This window comes from Pseudopodoces humilis, chromosome 4 (genome assembly GCF_049639895.1).
Source record: "Pseudopodoces humilis isolate 2021_Gansu_Grassland_sample_001 chromosome 4, ASM4963989v1, whole genome shotgun sequence".
Classification (NCBI taxonomy): Eukaryota; Metazoa; Chordata; class Aves; order Passeriformes; family Paridae; genus Pseudopodoces; species Pseudopodoces humilis.
The window spans coordinates 58,879,048-58,892,481 of NC_142203.1; the positions used below are offsets into that span (position 1 = coordinate 58,879,048).

At 39.1% G+C, this 13,434-nt stretch overlaps 1 protein-coding gene across 3 annotated transcripts in view; it reads left to right on the top strand.

The window, feature by feature from the left end:
• Positions 1 to 13,434, top strand: part of PDE4D (phosphodiesterase 4D) — a 280,542-nt gene that overhangs the window by 245,241 nt on the left and 21,867 nt on the right. The window lies entirely within an intron of this gene.

Below are 13,434 nucleotides of genomic sequence, written 5' to 3' on the forward strand. Positions count from 1 at the left end.
AATGATGCTAATACATTTCATTCAAAGGGTAATTTTGCTTTAGATTCAAGGACATAAACTGGGGGATTTTTATAAAATTGAGTGTGTTGGATTTTGTACATATGCGTTATATATAGAATATGTTGGGGAGGTACAGACAACACATGAGGGTATGGATACATAGTACAGGTTCGGACAGGAGAGGAAAGCTTGTAGGAACAGACATTCTGGGACATTTATAGTAACAGTTGATAAGTGACAGTCAGCTGAGTAATAAGTTATGAGGTGCACACCAGTCTGTCACACTATACTGATGCTGCAGATTTCAGTGTAAATCCTGTAAGACCTAATATCAAGCCAGTCTGACAAACTAATCACTGTCCTCCTCTCCCACGGTTTTCCCACCAGTTCTGGCTTGGAATGTTTTTTATCTCATGAATTCTCTGAAGTTCTTTTTCCCTTTTGTTGTCTGCAGTTTGATGCAATATCCTGCGTGCATATCAGTGGCCTTGACCTCCCAGCTGCCACACACACGTCTAATGCCTGTTCTTTCCGCACGATTTTCCCAGTACCATGTTGCACATTCAAGGATTGCAACCATATAGCCTGAATACTCCTGAAGTAATGTCAGCTGTCAAACCCCATCACCCATGGTGCCAAAATGACCATACGGTGCCAGGTGCTTCTCATCCTCCTGCTGCTGTAGTTAGGTGGGATGCCGTGGAAAACGGAGATGCTAGGTGTGACACGACTCTGCCATGGAAGGGGAAAGACTCGGGCCCTCGGGGTGAATGTTTTAGACACTTCGGCTAGAAGCCGCGTTGTTCAAACCTTCAGTGCCTTTAGGAAAACAACTTTTCCCTGGGTCTCGGCAGAGAGCCCACAGTCGGCTGCCCAGTCCGGGCTTCCCCGGCACACTCTCCGCCGATCGCGGGGATGAGAGCCGCCTCCGGGCCGCCTAACCCGTGTAAGGGAAACTCGGCTCCTCGGCGCCGGGCGCTGCTGGGGACTGGGACAGGGCTGGACGGGGCGAGACCGGCCGGAGGGTAAGTCCCGGGGGCTGCGGCACGACAAGCGACAGCACTGACACCGGCGGGGGCTGAGGAGCGGGCGAGGGACGCTCGGAGCGTCCGTCCCGCTTCTCCGCCCCGCCTGACGCGGGCTGCGCTGGTGACACTCCAAACAGGGCACGCACAGCCAGACTTGTGTCACCGACACGCGGCTGGAGACTAGTTCTGACGTTTTGCAATCTGCGTGATCATGCCTGTGGAACCATGGAATGGTTTGGCTGGAAGGCACCTTAAAGATCATCTTCTTCCAAACTTTCTGCTATGGGCAGGGACACCTCGACTAGACCAGGCTGCTTACAGCCTTATTCAGCCTGGCCCTGAACACTTCCAGGAGCAGGGCATCCACTTTTCTGGGCAACCTGTTCCAGTGCTTCACCATCCTCACAGTAAAGAATTTCTTTCTGACATCTAATGCAAACCTCTCTCTTGTCTGGTTAAAGCTATGTTTGCCCATAAAAAATGCACCTCTCCAGCTCTCTTGTAAGCTGTCATTATGTAAACAAAAGTCACAGTAAGGTCTCTCTGAAGCATTCTCTTTCCAGGCTAAACAATCCCAAGTCCCTTAGCCTTTCATAGTTAGATCTGTGAAGGAGAGGATTTAGATGCTCCTGTAAATTTGTGGTTTTGACGGGGAAGAAAACAAAGTCTCTTAATTGGAATCACCTTAAAATACACTGATGCATTTTCATACAATGCAGAAATAATTTTTTATTTACTTGAATATTAACTACTGAATGAACTAATTAACTACTCAAATTCCTCAATATTCCTATAAAGCCATCAAAATCATCAGCAATTTCTCTATAAAGTGTCAAATCAAAACCAGATGTCAGACGTGCTTTTCAACCTGCAAGTGAATCTTAACATCTCTTATTTGACCCCATCAAATCTGTAGCTGTTCTGTTCAATCTTATCTATGGCTTTATTCTTATTTTGATATTTGGTATTTCTAGTGTCCTACTCCTTAATACATGCTTAAAAATAGGCTTCGAATGAGACAGCATCATCAGGGTGACACTGCTTCAGGTTTAGGCTTTAGTTATGCACTGCCCATAAAGAGTATGTGGGGATAGGTGTACATAAGATCTTGGGAGTCTGTGCAATGAGTGAGGATCCTGTTTTTCCCTAAGTCCACCCTAAAGTCATTAATAATGAGGTTATACAGCAACAGCATCAGGAAAGAGACAAATTTCTCTTGTCTAAAGCATTACATGTGATCAAAATAACTCCTTTCCTTTTACATCTAGAAGTCAGCAATCTGCTTAGAGCATCATCTAACTCTCTGTGCCTTTCCCTCTGTTGACTTTGGATATGTCACTGTGATCTCTAAAAATCCCCCTGCTAGCAATGTGAAACAGTTCTCATTTTCAGATTTAAAAGTAGATACTTTATGAGACAGTCTAGATAATGCAGCTGAAAGAGACAGTTTGTGCCTATCTAACTGTGGCACTCTATAACTGGATTATAACTGAATGCTGCTTAAATTGCCTAGCTTTCTATAGCCTTATGGATGTGGACGTGAATTCACTTAAATGAAACACTTTTAAACTAATTTCCCAGAGAGCAGTGGTTACCCTGAAATGAGAATGTCCCTGTTTGCTGTGTGCACATCAACCATTGTAAAACACTCTCAGTTTGCTTAGCTCCTATTTAAGTTTCCTAGTTCTATAGTTTTCTTCAGCTTAAGCCTATATATCATATATCTGATACTGTGTACTAACATCACACTTATTTCCTCAGTAATCCATAAAATCTTGGTAATCTTGGAAACAAGAGAGCTATGCATTTAAAAGAGAAAGAGAGAGAGAGAAAATGTACTGTGATACTTTTTGTATTTCTCCAAAGGGATTTTTCAAATCCTTTTAATGATAAGCGTCCTGCATTTAGATACTGTGCTCCATGAAATAACTTGGCTAAGGAGAATGCAAGTGGTATTACCTGTAGTCCTTTATTTGGTGCTTGACCTGATTAATTTACCATTTAAAATCCTTAGACTGTATCAGAACTATTTCAATGCACATTAATTGTTACAGTAGCTTTATTGTAATTGAGTTGTCCTTGAAATAAGTGACTCTTCCTTGAATTGTAACATTTACAATGTGAATTACTGAACTAGATAGCAGTTATCATTAGTTAGATTAGTTATCTAGTAGTTGTTATTTTTATATATATATTCATTATTAGTTGTTGTCTTTCACATTTCTGATAAATTTGCTTAAAATATCATAATGAAGGATGTTGTTTTTATCAATATCATAAAGATATAGGAGTTACAAGGAATGGAAGTGGTTGTGTTTGCATCACTTCATGTAATAAAATTTACATTATTAATACACAAGTAGTATGTATAGTGCATCCTTATCAATTTAACTAGAAAATACATACTGCAATAAAGACATGAGTTGCAGAAGCAGAGTTCTTCCCAGAGTGTTTCCCAGGACTAGTTATCCAGCACTGAAGCATATTGCAAAGTATCAGTGCTTTCTTGTGGTCTTTGTCAGTCCACTGTCTCCAGCCTGCATGAAGTGTTTGGCATTCTGCACAGTGCCTGTGGCACAGTCACCTTCAGGGAAGCTTGCACAGGAGGTTTCTTGCAGCTGGTGACTCTTGCAAGCATCCAGTATATTTTCATGCTGCAGCACCTCTGCTATCAATGGTGTTTCGAAAGACAACAGTACAATAGTGTTTTGCTGCCTTTCAGATTCAGATTCTTTGAAAAACACTCATAGTTTTTCTTAAAGGATTAACACTTACAGATTTATTTGTTTTAAGAAAAAGAAAATCCTGTGAAAGAATATTGTTGCTACAGTAAATTTTGGAAAATAATGAGCGCATATATAATTTCTGTGCATTTTGCCCTCCACCAATTCTGTCTTATGCAGATTTTTAAATCTAGAATAGTATTAACACTTAACATGAGTGTACTAGAAGATTTAGTTTTGAATCTGGATGTTGACTATTTATCCTCTATCACACAATCAGAGCTAGGGAGGCAGTAACAGAGGCAGTGAGGTTAGCTGGATCTTCTGTTTGAAAAGTTAAAATACTAAGGACGTTAGGCTCATATAAATGATTATTATCATTTGCAGGGTCAGGACTAATTTGTTTAGCTAGAGGCTGAAAAACAATAAATATTGTATATATTTGTATTGGAAGTATTGGAAGAATTTGCTAGTTGCAGCTAATCAACTTTTTCAAATGGGATTTTTCAGCATTTCTGAAGACGTTTGAGTCCAGACTCTGATTTCTTGATTGTTGGCATGGGTGATTTTATAACAAGTCTCCTTTTTCATTGTCAGTACCATTGTACCAGTAAGGAGCTGCTTCAGGCCTAGGTGAAGGCTTGTCCTGATAAGCTATAGTTGCTGGTCTGTGTCTCAAAGAGGTTTTTATTATTTTTATTTATTTTTATTATTATTAGAATGTAAAGGAAGAAGACTATAGATGGGCAGATTCAGAAGAAAGAAATTATGGAATTGTGAGGGAAAAAACTGCTTTGATGGCATTATTTGGCATGAGAGGCAGTAGACACAAAACAGCAGCAGTCTTCATTTTAGCAGACATCATACATCACAGCAATTGGAACATGGGGGCATAATTTCAACGAGAATGGTGTGGCTTTGCTAACATATAAACAAGATCATGCATGCGTGGAATTTGAGAAACCATAGAACTGCAAATGTCGCAATTTAAAGTCAAGGGGGCCACATAAGTAATGTCTCAGGGCTGAGTCAGGGATGAGATCAGAAAACAGCTTGTAAAGTATTTAAACCTTAAGGCAAATAGCTAATTTTTGGCACATTAGAAAAGAAGTAGCCATAAGAGGGGTGTTATGAATAATATGAACGTTCAGAGACTGAGCAAGTTATGGAGATCAGGTCTATATTCATGATTAATGTTTTCACAAAGTTTTAAAACTATTTGGGTTATGCCAATTGCCAGATCCTGCTGCCATGAAGCGTCTGCTGGGTATATTCTTACTCAGTCCCTGAAATTGTTTCTAAGAAGTATCTAATAAATATGTTTTTTGTACCTTAATGATGCTTTTGTTACTTTTAATGGAATTGCATTGATGTTTGCAGGTCTCCTACTGATCTGGTTAACACATCTAATAGCTCATAAGAGGAGCTATTTATTTTCTAGATTTGCCTGTGCAAGCCTGAACTATTAGGTTCTGCAAATCAATGCTAACAACATGAAAAGAAAAAGGAGTAGGATTTAAAGCATAAAGTAAGTTACAGTTAATCGATATAAACAATAAAACCTAGGGTCTTTTGGGCAATATTTTGAGAAAAATTAGAAAGGTCATGCCTCATTGTTAACCAGGTGTACAATTTAAAGTTCTTTGGTGACTATGTTTAAACATAATAATGGATTGGGCTGTGTTGTTATTAAATATCTCTTAAATATTTGAATTCAAGGAAACTCTAAGAACAAAACTGCATGTTTAATATTTATATGTGACTTCTGATAGTTAAAGAGAGGAATTCCTTGTAAATCATTATGAGTTTCTCATAATTTCCAATAAGAGAAATAATAGCAAAGCGGGGTATGAAATAAAGGCAATGTATACAGGTTGTGTCAGTATATTCAGTGAAATAATGGGATGGCTCAGGAAATGTTCAACAATAAAAAAACATTAGGCATCCATGAAGGTTATTATAGAGAGCTTTTTAAAGGTCATGCTTGCATTTAACTTGGTGATAAAAGAATAAACTATTTTTCGTAGGTACTTTATCTGAACATTAAAAACACAACTGGAAAGAAACCATAAAATCAATAACATCCTTTTGTTTCATTGACATAATGTGCATGGAGCTGCATTAACTGTACCAGAAATATCTCTTTTGTGTCAGTGAGTTCCAACAGACAAAGAAGAAATAAATGAATTCACTGCCACTTACAGAGTAATAGCTTAAAAATAATAATAAGCATCCTGCCCTGGGTACTGCATTTTTATTTATTATTTATTATTTTGTTTTATTTTATTTTATCTTATTTTATTTGAAAGATTCAGTCCTTTCTTGTGGACTTTGGACAAAAATGCCTCACTTTTCTGCCTGTACCTTGTTTTCTTTGGGCCTGACATCATACTACAAGATGACGTCACTGCAAAGAACTAATTTAAATTTTATTACTAGTGCTTTACATTTGCATTCTCTTCAAAGTCTATCGGCATCTATTATCCCTTACTCTTTCAGCTTTCTTACCAGAGCATGTTGGCTGACATTATTATTTACCACATTAGTGTTGTAATAGTTATTGTAGGATTCTAAATTTTATTTATATTGCAGTGTGCACTGCTCTGTTACGACTCTTTCACATAATGAAGGAGGTACCACATGGAATCAGAAAAGCACATTTGTTGAATATTTTATCTTTGTTTAATTATAATCTGACTAACAAAAAAAATGGCCTTCTGTAAAAACCTTTATTTGAGCATCACCTGGCTGGAGTCCAGGACTTGAAGAATATTTTTATACTTTATACTTTATAGTTTATACTTCTTTGGTGAGAATTTGTATTTCAGTCTTTCATAAAAAAACAAACAAACAAACAAACAAACAAGCAAAAAAACCAACAAAAAACCAAAACCACCAAAGGTTAAATAATGGAAGGTAAAATCCTTTTTAAAGGAGATTCATCATTGAGGCAAATGGGAAATTAATGTTAAACTTGGCTACACACTATTCATGGATGTTCATGGAGATTTCTGACTAATGTTTAAGTAAAGGAGGCTTATAGAGATAATGCTCTTGGACACAGTGGTATTTTTGAGCATGGTGCTGTGCAGGGAGAGTAGTGGGACTTGATGATCCTGTGTGTCCTTTAGAGCTCAGCTTATTCTGTGCTTTTGTGTTTCTTTGTTAGAAAGACAGGGCAGGGTGGACTGAATTTATGTGTGCAGATTCACAGTGATAAACAGCTTTCTGGTCTCAGAAATTATAGTGTGGAGCACAGGTTTTTTTCTTCTTAAAATCTCACCACTGACTACCTTCATGCACTTTTTTGCTATGGATGTCATGAATTTGGGCAAGTGGTTCTGAATGTTCATGCATATTAGAGACTTTAATAGAGTGTCCTTACATCAGTCTATTAATAGTGATTAAAAATGCTAATCTGTGCAGATTGTGAAGTGCTTCTCAATAGGTATTTTTCCAGTAGTGCAGTAAAATCCCTTGTAGTTTATAAGTAGGAAGTATAAATCAATGTCTATGTAAAAAAGCAGAAAGAAAACAAAGTAAGAAAATTATAAACTCAGTGCTGAATTTTGGGAGCAACTTAGAGCTGTTAAAGATTAGCTGAATTATTTGCATCTAAAATAGTAAACAGAAGTAATCTGAATTATTTTAAATCATTAATAAGCCAAAATCGCTCTCCTTTATCTAAAAGTAGGAGAGAAAATGCGAGTGAAGGGAAAATTAACCTTAGTCATTTTTATCCTCATCACCAAGTGTGAGGATCTAAGGACATATCCCATTGCTGCACTCATATGTGAGAAAAATCATGTCACATACAGTGGTACTGAGCTCACCATGACAATCTTTTCCTTTTGGGTAACAGTTGTCTGTAAATGTCCAAAATTATTTCAAATATGAGCTACTAATTGCATGGAATGTGCTTTAGCTCTGTATTAGGACTGAATCATTTGGGAATTTGTTATAGGATGATATAAGTTTCCATTTTCAGTTACATAATTCAGGACCAGTTTCAGTAGGTAGGAGGTTCATTTGTGATGAATTAGGTAAATACAATCCCTGGCTCCAAGAAACACTTTTGTTTTGGCCTTGTCCTTCACTGTTGAGTAGTGTGCTCTTACCCCCATCCAAAAGTTCATACCTGCTTAAGTGATGTATTACAAAATACCATTTTATATTTAAATATAAAACAAAATGTAGCACACATTAGGAATTTTGCTGAAATAAATTTAATATATTCCTGGTGGAATGATAGTTTAGAATTTAGAAGAAATATTACAGAACTGTCTGTTTTCTTGCACTCCAAATTGCTCTGTGGAACAAGAGAGAGCAAAATTCCTTTAGGAGCAAACTTCCTTCAGCATATTCCTCTTCTGTCACATTGTGGCTGTACAGCCCAAGCATCTCAGGACTTCTGTTATGTTGATGATGTTGATTATAATCTGATGTCCTTTCCTTCTTAGTAATAAGTTTCATTTTCTGAGTTAATTGCGTAGCCCTCCTTATACTGTGACAATGTGACAACAATGTGCTTTTTTGCTTTGCCCAAACTTTGCCTTTTTTTTTTTCCAACCTGGTGCAGGACTTATGGCTGAGGACTGCATTGTAAGCCACTAATTGTATTTGTACCAGAAAACTATGAACTTTGTTAGCACACAGCCACCCCACAAGTATAGCACATTCCGCCTGAGAGCTAGGGAGATTGCATTTCTTCTCACATTCTCTTCCATCATGAATTTCTTCTTCCACCTAACTGTTTTGCTAATAGTAAAGTTTTTCTTTTGATAAGCAAGCAGATCTTATGTTTTTTTAATTTGCTTCCCTAGCAGACTAAACTGGAAACTTCCTATATTTTTATTTATTGCAGCAGATATAAATGGAACACTTGCTCCCTTCTTAAGCATAACATTTTGCTCTTTTGGGTACACTGAGGATTGTCATTCAGGTATCACAGCCCTTGTTGGCATAGTGTTATGGAATAATTGAGTTAGATGTGCCTTTTATTTTGTCTGAGAGCTTGCTATCTCTACAGTATTAACTTTAGCTGTGAGTCATATTTTGCCCCAGACTTACTCTCGTGTAACTGGTGATGCAAGTCAAATTGTGCACCGAAATGATTCCTGACTTATGAAGAAAAAATAGAAGATTTTAAAGGTAATAGGGTACCTGAGAAACATTTTTAGTCACATTACTTCTAGGTAAGTGTGATACCTGGATGGAATCTTGAGCTGAATTTCAAAGATCTGACTTCTGGTCACAGTTGTGGATAAGCAAGGTATATGGTATAGATTTCATAATTTATTTTCTCCTTCTGTGCCTCTCTGTTGGAACAGAGATACTTTAGGTTGTGAATTGTGTCTTAATGCAATGTTCTTCAGTAAATATCAGTAGAGATTTGAAGTTCAGCTTTTTAACTTCTTTAGCATTACTATAGTATATGTATTAATGTATTAACACAGTAATCTATCTTAAACCAACTAGTAATCAAACTTCTAATGTAATTTGTATTTCCCATTGCCTCACTTTATTTCTCTGTAGTAAAACAAAAGTCATTAGACTGATAGGCACCATAAGTTTACCTATTCTTGCTTGCAAAAAGCTATACTGGTAACACCTGTGAGCAGATGAATGCTACTCTTATGTGAAATCTATTCTAAAGCACTGTGTATTTGTTCCACTTGATCTTCATCAGTAAGGAATTATAGAATTTTTGGCTGGGTTCTTTTCATGTGGTGATACTCCACATGTTAAGGATGGGGAGCTGGAAGACATGATGAGGATGCTTGCCAAAAATAATTGGCTTCTACTGTGTGGAGCAGACCAAATATTGTATTACAGTATGTAATTTAGGTGTGTGTATTGCCTGTAGTTCAAAGCATTTGATTAATCTGCAGCACCAAGCTGAGCTGTCTCCTTATGTATTTACTGAGCAAGCTACATGAAGAATTTGAGAAAGGGATTGTCATTTCCAGCTATGGACACAGTTCTCTTTGGAATATAAAGAAATTAATCCAACAATTTTTCTTTCGATTTTTTTTTTTAATGACGGTCATATTCTGCCAATGATTCTTGTGACTTTCTATTAAATCTAAAAACCTCTTTGCTGGCACATGGAGGTAGATGGCAAGAGTAGTTGTGGAGCTCTCTGTGGATTGGTAAAAGGATTGTTATATCCTTATATACGTGCTGTTTATTAAACTTTAGCTGTGTTCTCAAAAGCAGGTTTCTGCCAGTTCAGATTTGTCATCTGTAACATGTAGAGACATTAGAGTTCTTTGTTCAGTTGAATCTGTCTTATTTTCTTGTCTCCAAACACTTTTTATGTGCCTCTCCTACCCTTTATCTGTACTTATTTCTTTAGACTCTGCTCTGATATTTTTCCTTCAGCTTGAAGGGATGGGAGAGATTGAATGTGCATTTCTCCTCATCCTCAAGGAAAAGCCCATAGACTTTAAACTACTTAGGTGTTTACCTGTCCACAGTCAAAGCAAAGATCATCTGAATCCCAGAAGTTAAGAGTTGTTCTCAGAATTTTACAGGACAGAATTTCTGTAGGACTAATTCAGGTTGAACAGGGCTCTAAGCTACCTGATCCAGTTGAAAATGTATTTGTTCATTGCCAGGGGTTTGTACTAGACAACCTTTAAAACGTCCCTTCCAACTCAAACTGCTCTATGACTCTACGAATCTGTGAAGCACCTCTGGCAGGAGGTAGAAAATACACAACTTTGATGACTGTAAGGTGTGTGTGGTTCACCTCACTGAGCCATCCCAGAGGAGGAATTTTTGTCTGATTTTTTACACAGCACATACCTTCCTGCTGCGAGCTCTGCAGCACACAGACCACCACCACAGCCTCATCCTGTGACTATTCAGGGTGGCTCAAGGTGCAGTTCATGAGCTTCTTGTGCCTAGCAAGCAGGGCCATCAGCACTCAACCAAGCTCAGGGACTGTTATTTCTCTGTGAGAAACAAATGCTGTGCTGACAATGAACTGTTTTAAGGTTTGTGCTATTATGAGGTAACTTGGTAGATTACATAAAACACTTATTTTTGCCTTTCACATTTCACATTTCATTGCCTTGACCACTTGTCCAAACTCACTGGAACACTTGTCCTGTTTGCTGGACTATTTTTACAGATTTGCCTTCTTATTCCTGAATTTGAATTCATTTATATAAAAAAATGTAACGGGCTATATCCTCACCTACAGTAAATCATTGTGCCTCTATAAAATCTGGTGTCTACCTATTGGCTGAGATGTAGCCATTTATTTTTCTACAATTTCCTTTGCAGAGATGTACTGTGTTTTAGAGGAAAAGGTGTTAAAGCTGTACAAAACACTCTCCTTGCCTTAAAAAAATGAGTGACCTTTACACTGGACCAAATGGAATTTAAATCAGAACACTCTTCTGTATTTAAGGTTAAAACAGGTTGTGAAACCCATCAAGAAGCAATCTAGAGTCCTATAATAGCTGTGTCACAGAGGTTAAGAGAATGTACCTGATAATCAAAGTCTGACCTAATGTTTCTTATGACAGAAAGTTCAGCTTCTTGTTCAAGCTTGCTATGTGTTTGTTCCTAATGAGTACGCGTTTCTTTCAAAATTATCAGTTTTTAATTGATTCTGGCCACTAGCGGTGTTTCTCAGGACTCAGAACTGTGCCCAATCCTGTTCAGTATCTTTACTGATTATCTGAATTAGGGGATTGAGTGTACCCTCAGTAAGTTTGGAGACCACATCAGGTTGGGTGGTAGTATTGGAAGGCTTTACGGATGGATTTGGAGAGGTGAGCTAGAGGGGCTGAGACTGACAGTATGAGGTTCAACAAGGTCCTGTGCTGGGTCCTGCCCTTGGGTCACAACAACCCCAGGCAGCTCCACAGGCTGGGGCAGAGTGGCTGGAAAGGACCTGGGAGTGCTGGTGACAGCAGCTGAACATGAGCCAGGCTGTGCCCAGGTGGCCAAGAAGGCCAATGGCATCCTGGCCTGGCTCAGCAATAGTGTGGCCAGCAGGAGCAGGGCAGGGATTGTCCCCCTGTCCTGGGCACTGGTGAGGCCACACCTTAAGAGATCAAAAAAGGAAACACAACCACCACTGTTATTTTACAACCTCTATTCATCACTCCTTTTATAACTCCTGACAACTCTGTGGAATGACTCTTCAGTGAAATTCTGGTTTGTTGCAGTCAGTGGGACTTATGCACAAGAAATCATTGGATCTGTGGTTTTAGCTGCTGTTCTTTTCCTGTTGAAAAGATTTATAACCTAATGACTACTCTCCAGTTGATAACATTTTCCCTTTGAAAAATTTCTCAGTCTGGGTCTGACCAAAAAGCCTCTCTTCTTGTTTTATAGCTAATCATTCTTTTTCAATCAGCTCCTATATTCTTCATTGAATTTCATTGATTTCATTCATTCACAATGACTTCCAAAGCAATCAAGGAAAATTCTCATCATAACTATATTTGGTATTTTTTAACTCCTCATGTGGGGAACTTCGCTCTAGCAGGTACAATAGCCTTGATGTGCATGCTGCTGGACACCAGTGCCCACCAAACTGCTCTATCACTCCTCCCCTCAACTGGACAGGAGAGGAAGAATAACAAAAGGATCACAGGTTGAGATAAGGCCAGGAAGAGATTACTCACTGGTTACTATCACAGGCAAAACAGATTTGACTTGGGAAAATTAGTTGAGTTTATTAACAATCAGATCAAAGTAGGATAATGAGAATTAAAACCCAAATCTTAAAATCTCAAAATCTTAAAACCACCCTTCCACCTTGTCCCCCATTTCCTTTGCTTAACTTTTTTCCTAGTTCCCTCTACCTCTTCCCCTCCAGTGTTGAAGGGGAGTGGAGAATGGAGGTTATAATTAGTTGATCACGCATTGTTTCTGTCACTGCTTCCTCCTCAAGACAGGACTCTATCACCTGCTCCATCATGGGGTGTCTCCCATGGGACACAGTTCTCTGTGTACTTCCCCGATGTGAGCCCTTCCCACTGACTGCAGTTCTTCACAAACTGCTCCAGCATGTGGCGCAAGGGTTGCAGTCCTTCAGGTGCAGCCTGCTCCTGCAGCATGGGTGCTGAACAGGGTCCCTGACAGGACTTTACACAGGTTTCCTGTGGGGTCACAGCTGTCTCTCAGGCACCCAGCTGCTCCAGTGTGGGTCTCCTCCACGGACTGCAGGGCCACAGCTGCCTCACCATGGTCTGCACCAGGGGCTGCAGGGGAACTTCAGCTCTGGTACCTGGAGCAGCACCTGCCTCTCCTTCTGCAGTGACCTTGGTGTCTGCAGGGCTATTCCTCTCACATGTCCTTACCCCACTCTTTTCTGGTCACAATCTGCTTCTGCACGATAGCATTTAGCCTGTCAAATACATTATCCCAGAGGCACTGCCACTGTCACTGACAGACTCGGCCCTGGCCCGTGGTGGGACCATCCTGGAGTTGCCTGACATTGGATCTTTCAGACATGGAAGAAGCTTCTGGCAGCTTCTCACAGAACCCACCACTGTAGCCCGCCCTGCTACCAAAACCTGGACATGCAACCCTAAAAGATACTTCTTCTAAGGACCTAAGTCTTTATTGCACAAGTCTTTATTGCACAAGTTCCCAGAAGAGACTGAGCAGGTTGAAATGAAGGGATCAACATGTTTTCCCTGGAACTTTCACTTTCT